This window comes from Coloeus monedula (assembly GCF_965178545.1).
Source record: "Coloeus monedula genome assembly, chromosome: Z".
NCBI classification, from domain to species: domain Eukaryota; kingdom Metazoa; phylum Chordata; class Aves; order Passeriformes; family Corvidae; genus Coloeus; species Coloeus monedula.
Genome location: NC_138822.1, coordinates 84,511,689 through 84,518,139, shown reverse-complemented (window position 1 = coordinate 84,518,139; position 6,451 = coordinate 84,511,689).

Below are 6,451 nucleotides of genomic sequence, written 5' to 3'. Positions count from 1 at the left end.
TGGGGTGCAGTGCTGGCGTTCGGCTGTTAAGTCAGAGAGGGAGTGAAACCGGGCCCATGAATCCAGAAAATGGAGGGGAACAGGGCGATCGTGGCTGGGCCTGGGAGCCCCCAGAGAGAACGACAGAATCACAAAACCTTTTAAGCTGGAAAAGCCCTCTAAGTCCATGGAGTCCCACCATTCCCCCAGCACTGCCCAGGCCACCACTGCCCCATGTCCCCACGTGCGGCTTTTCAACCCCTCCGGGGGCAGGGACTCCACCCCTGCCCTGGGCATCTGTGCCAGGGCTGGACAGCCCTTTCCATGAAGGAATTTTTCTCAATATCCACCCTGAGCCTCCCCTGGCCCAGCTTGGGGCCGTTCCCTCTCCTCCTGTCCCCATTCCCTGAGGTGCTCCCTGCCCCTGTCCTCAGCTCTGCTCCACCAGCCCGCGCGGACCTGGGGGTGCTCCAGTGCCGCATCCCCTCCCCCTGCCGAGCCCCTGCCACCCCGTGCCCGGTGTCCCGCAGGTCACAGCAGCCGTTCCCTCCTCTGCCACCGCCGTGCCGGGTGTCCCCGGTGCTGTCCCTGCACCCAGGGCAGCCCCATCCCGGTGCCACCCCAGGATCCGGCGCCGTCACCCTCGAGCCTGTGCCCGGCCATGCTGCTCAGTGTCGCTGTGGCTGCGTTACGGTCACAAAGAGCTTCACCCCGACTCCTCCAATCAACAAAACCACCCCAAACTGCCCAGGGTGTCCCCATCGCCTGCTGGCATCCCCTGGCTGTGGAGAACAGAACTAGAGCAGGATGTGGCCCCCGCCAGCCGCAGGATGCTCCTGCTCCCAAAGCCACCAGGGCCCCACATCGCCACCCCCGTGGTCCCTTGCCCGGGCCCGTGGGGCTGCTGGGCCCTGGGGGGATTTTGGCCTCTCTGCTCCCCAGAGCCGCCGCTCCCGCGGATGGAGCGCTGAGGACATGGAGTGGTCCCCGCCCCGGCGGCCCCGGGGGACCCAAACCCTGCCGGGCCGCGGCCGCCGCACTGGGGGAGCCCCCGGGGCTCCCCAGGACAGTGACCCTCCGCCCGTGGGTCAGTGACCATCTGCCCCTGGGTCACCGCCGCGGGAAGGAGAACGGAAGCAGCGTGGGCGGGGGGCGGCAGGGCGACGGGGGTGTCTCCAGCCCTCAGGCAGGGCAGGGGACCCCTTGAGCCGGACACGAGGCACAGACACGAGGCACAGACACGAGTCTGGACCGTGCTGTGGCCACACGAGGACGCCGCGGTGGAGCTGCAGCCCCGCCAGCCCGGGGTGGCTCTGGTGGCAGCTGTCCCCAGCCCTTCCATGTCCGGGAGCCCCGGCAGCCACAGGAGCCGCCAGCCCCTGCCCCATGGAGGCTCCGGGGGCGCCCGGGCGTGTGACACTGTCCCCACCCGCTCCGCAGGAGCTGCTGTGGAGCAGCACGGCTCTGCCGCAGTGCAACTGCAGGTGAATAAAAACGAACTAAAAAGAACGTTTAAAAAACCTCAAACCACCAAAACCCACAAAGCAACCGCTTCATTTTTTGCAGGACTTCGAACGTCTGCCGCTCACTGCCCGAGGCTGGCGCCCACTCGTCCCCTCCAGCCCCGGGTGTGCCCGTGGGGCCGAGCTGCCCCTCGAGGGCTGTCCAGCCCCGGGCCCCGCGGCTCCCCGGCCATCTGCTCCTCCCGTGTCCCCCGGCGCCAGCCGCGGCTCTTTTCAGGCGGGGTCGCAGTTCAGCGCCGGTGACATGTGGCAGTGCAGCCCCGTGCAGCTGGGCAGTGGGGCCGGCAGGGTCCTGGCGGGGTCCGGGCCCCGCGCTGACCCTCGGCAGGGCTGGGGCGAGGCCGGGAGCGGGGCTTTGCCCGGGCTCGGGCTGTCCCGCCAGCTGGCCGCCGGGCCGGGCTCAGCGGGGAGCGCCGGGCAGCTCATCCCCGGCTCTGCGCTCAGCCCCGAGCCCGAGCGGCCTCTCCCTGCCCGGGGCTGTGCCCGCCGCCAGCGCGACCGAACACCGCTCGTCTCTGTGTGTGCAGGCCCTGGAAAGATGAAAACCAGCCTAAAAACGGGAATCCCACCCTCCTCCCGCGGGATGACGGGGCAGGACGTGTGCTCGGGCCGAGGCCTCTGGGTCCTGCTTTAGCTCTGTGGCGTGGACTGGTTCCACGCCCGCAGCCACGTGGGAGCGGCAGGGGGGTGAACGTGCAGCAGCTCAGGGATGGAGGGGTCTGTGCTGACCACAACAACCGGCCAGCGCTCACAGCAGGGCCAGTGGCAGCGCCAGGAGGGAGCAACAGGGAAGATTTTCTGGAGAGGTCGGCAGCTAAAATGGGCTCGGGGTGGTGGTTGCGGAGCAGGCAGAGAGACCGGGCAACCAAACAGGAGTCCGTGGGAGAACCTGAAGGTTTGGTGTTCCCATAGATCCAGGAAGATGTTTTGGGGGAATGTCACCACGTGGGAACGTCGCCGTTCCCAGCCTGGCACCTCAGCAGCTGCGGTGACTTCCCCACCAGGGTCCCTGACCCCGGCACAGCTCCCGGCACAGCCCGGACACCGAGCAGGGGCACTCAGCCCTCTGAGCTCCTGCTCAGATGAGCCACAGCGCTGCCAAGAGCAGGAATTCCGTCCCTGCCTGGTGCTCAGAGGGCTCTTCTGCCTCTTCCGGTGATCAGGAGACACAGCTGCTTACTGGGGTCAGCCCAGGGCACCACAAACGCACCACTGGCCTCCTCCTGGGCCCCTGCACCCCACAGCCGGTGCTGGTTGGGGTTTTACCCATTTCTCAGGGACAGTCCTACACCTGGTACCTGCAGAGCAGGGGCAGGGCAGTGCCACGCACGGGATGTCACCCACACACCCATCCTGGCCCCTGACCCTCCCTCACCACAGCCTGGCCAGTGGCCTAGGAGAATTAGCTTCCTTCAGCAGGAAAACCCCACAGAACTGTTAAGACAGCTGCACCTGGGCACCTGCAGGCCCACGCTGGACACTGGCCTTGGCTTTGGGCTCCGTGCTGGTTCCACCCAAGCACTGACCCCTGGAACTGCAGCCCTGGCCCCAAGCTCTGGCCTCAGCACAGCTGGCAGCCCTGACTGCTCCCCAGAAACGGCGTAAAAGCTCTCTGCTGAATGAAACAAAGAAGCCAGGAGTTGAATCTTTACCTTTTTTAATCAAAAACATACTCTGTTACAGAATTTCAGGAAAGTTAGCTACAGTATATTATCCACAAACTAGGTCTAATGAAAAACATACAGGAAGCTACAAAGGAACTACTGGGAATTCTGTTGACCGCTTATCAAAAGGCAACGGCTGCAAAAAAAGAAATGCTTAAAACTAGGCTTCTGAGCTCAAAAACCCCCTCACGGTGAGTTTTGGGTTATGGGTACACACAGCTCTCAATCCAGCTGAATCATAACTCTGTAGTGCTACCAAACCTCACCAAAAAGACAGAAAGGGGTACCGGAGCAGGAGAGCACCAGCTGGCGTTGGTGTGCAAGCCCTGCGAATTTGGGAGCGACGCACCACCCACGAGGTGCAGCAGCAGCCAACAGAGCCAAGCCTCTGAGACGCTGTCGGTGGTGATTCCGCTCTCACCAGGCCTCGCCAAGTGACACCTCCACAGCAAAGTCGCTCTCGGGGACCTCAGCAGCCCCAAGGGCAGCAGCTCCGGGTCAGCACGGTCACAGCCGTGGGATGAGTGCCAGAAACTCACAATCGAGGAGAGATTTGGGGTGATACAATGGAAGCGGGTGTTCAGCACCCAGCTCCTACAGGATGGTGGGGGAGTGCTTTCTGCCAGTTCAGTTTCCCTGTCTGGGGCCAAGGAGCTGCATCGGGGCAGGAGGGCCCAGCCCAGTGCTGGTGAAGAGCCCAGGCGCCTGCGACAGGCACCGGAGCAGCACCGGTGCTCAGCCAGGGAGGCGCGGCTGGGACCGGCGGGGCCCTCTCAAAGCCTGCCCTGACAGCCCCTGAGCAGAGAGCACCGTGCGGTTCCAGAGCCGGCGCTCTGGCGTGGGCCTGGGCGGGCTGGGAGGCAGCAAAGAGGATTCCTCCGGTGAAGTCTGAATCCACTCAGAGGAGGAGCCCATCCGCTGTGTCCAACCGGTGCCATTAGGGACGGGACCGGCAGTCCCGGCCGCTCCCTGGAGCAGGGAAACACGAGCAGGACAGCCCTTCCCAAGGCAAGGATTCCGTGGGCAGGAGCCCCGAGGTGTCTCCCAGGAGAGCACCCCGGGGTGTGGGCAGTGCCAGAGGGTCCGGCAGCGCAGCCACGCCGCGGGGCTGGAGCAGGAACGCCGCGGTTCCCGGGCAGAGGGCAGGCGGCCCCTCCCGAGCCGTGGGCGCTCACAACGAGCGGGGAGGGCTCCGAGGGGCGGCTCAGGCTCCAGGCTGCTGCTGCCCTGCCTGGTGACCGGGGACAGCGTGGTCACCGCAGGGCAGGCCCCTCTCCGGAGAGCAGCCGCGTCCAGAGCTGCTCCTGAAATGTTTATCCCACGGCCAGCCCTACAGGGCCCCCAGCGCAGCACCCTCACCAAACCAATGGAAGGAATGGTTATGTCTCCTTCCAGGGGATTCCGGATGGAATTCAGTGCTTCCAAAGCATTCCAGCGGGAAGGTTTCCTCTCCTGCATCTCCAATGAGCTCACTGTGAATGCCCTCGCTTTCCCTTTCCCAGCTAACAATGACGGGGATAAAGCCATCTAAACCTTCCGGGGCTAATCCCGGCTCGCCAGCGCACCGAGCGAAATCACAAAGAGTCCAGCACAAAGGGGTTTTTGAGGGTGAGGAAGGCGGGGGCAATTGCTCCATGGAAAGGACGGAGCAGAGCAGACACGGGAGCAGGGGGCGAGCAGCGGGTTGCAAGCTGAATAAACACTTGTTGGTTACCTGAATGTGAGCGATTCAGAGCTGAGGAGACACAGCGCTGGCGTCCCTGACATCCCTGCCCGCAGCGCACACGGGGATGGATCATCACAGCTGCCAAGGAGCTGCAGCTCTTTTCCAGCTCCCAGACATAAATGCAAGCCTGTCAAAACCTCAATGTCTGCTGCTGCCGAGCAAGTTCCAGCCCATTATGTGCTGCCTTTTATGCCTTGTCATAAAAGTACAAAAGTTAATTTAACAGCATATTAAAAGCTAAGAATAAGATTGTCTCATTTTTCTTCAGCAGCTGCAATTGCATCCTTTTGGGAACTGCTTGGTGGAGAAGATGAATGCCTTCTCCTCTTTTACTGCCTCAGATTCCTCCTGATGTGCACACAGTGATTTCCTGTAATAAACTCATCAGATACCACTTTGTTGTTCCGTCCTGAACGTTCTGGGCTGTCCATGTACTCCACTGCAGGTGGAGACCTGCAAAGTTATCTGCAAAAAGATCTAGCCTCAGCGACTGAATCCTTCCGGAACGCAACACGAGCAGGAGCAGCAACAGGCTGGACCAATCCCTCCCTGTTCAGTCCAAGCTCGGCACAACCAAAACATCAGCGCAGGGGGCAGGTTTCAGACCAGCACCCGTCCAGCTGAGCACCCTGCAGAGCTCCCAGGGCGAGCAGGGGACAAGCCCCAGCCCAGCCCAGCCCCTCCCAGCGCTGCCCCAGCCGGGCCAGCAGCCCCTGAGCGCTTGCACGCCCCGAGCCCCGCGGCGCAGACACCCCGAGGGGAGCCTGGCAAGCAGGGAGTGCCCTCAGCTTTTGGTTTCTGGGTCAAATCAAACCGAGCTGCTGCTTAACGAGCTGCCCCGAGGATGTGTCAGAACCCTCCACGCAAAGGGTTCCTCAGGAACAGGGAGCAGCTCCTTGGATCGTTAGGGAGAGAGCAAAGCCAAACAGCTGCAGAGCTAAAGGCTGGGAGAAGAGCAAACACTGCCTTTCCCAAAGATCAGGAGGCTGCCACCTGAGGGGAAAGAAAAAATGATCTCATTAGAAGTCAGCCTGAGGAAGGCAACAGGGAAAATAACGAAAATGCTGGAAAACTGACCCATTGGTGGCCATGGCTCCACCGCCAGCACAGAGCAGTGCCCCTGGCTGCCTCCGCAGGAATTCCAGCGTGGGGGAAAAGCAACACCTAAGCACTGCCACAGCCTTCTACAGGTTCCTGAAACCGTGCAAGGAACTCGGCAGAAAGCCCCCGAGTGATCTCCCCAGGATTTCTGCTGCTGCTCAGCGCTCCAGCTGTGCTGCCAGCGCTCCAAGGGCCTCCTACGGAGGCACGACCTGAACTCGCGCCGCAGCACAAGGAATTCCTGCTCCCTCCTCACGCCCCGTCCCAACCCAGATCTCCTCAGGACACGCTTGTACGGAGGAGCAGTGAAAGCAAGAGAGGCTGGCCTTGTTTCCTGGCAGGTTTAAACCAACAGAAACTGCTGCCACTGTTGGCTGCTGCTGTCCTGGCTGAGGGAAGGGGTCCATCGCTCGGGATCGATGGCCTCAAGGTGCGGAATTACACATTAGGAGCACACC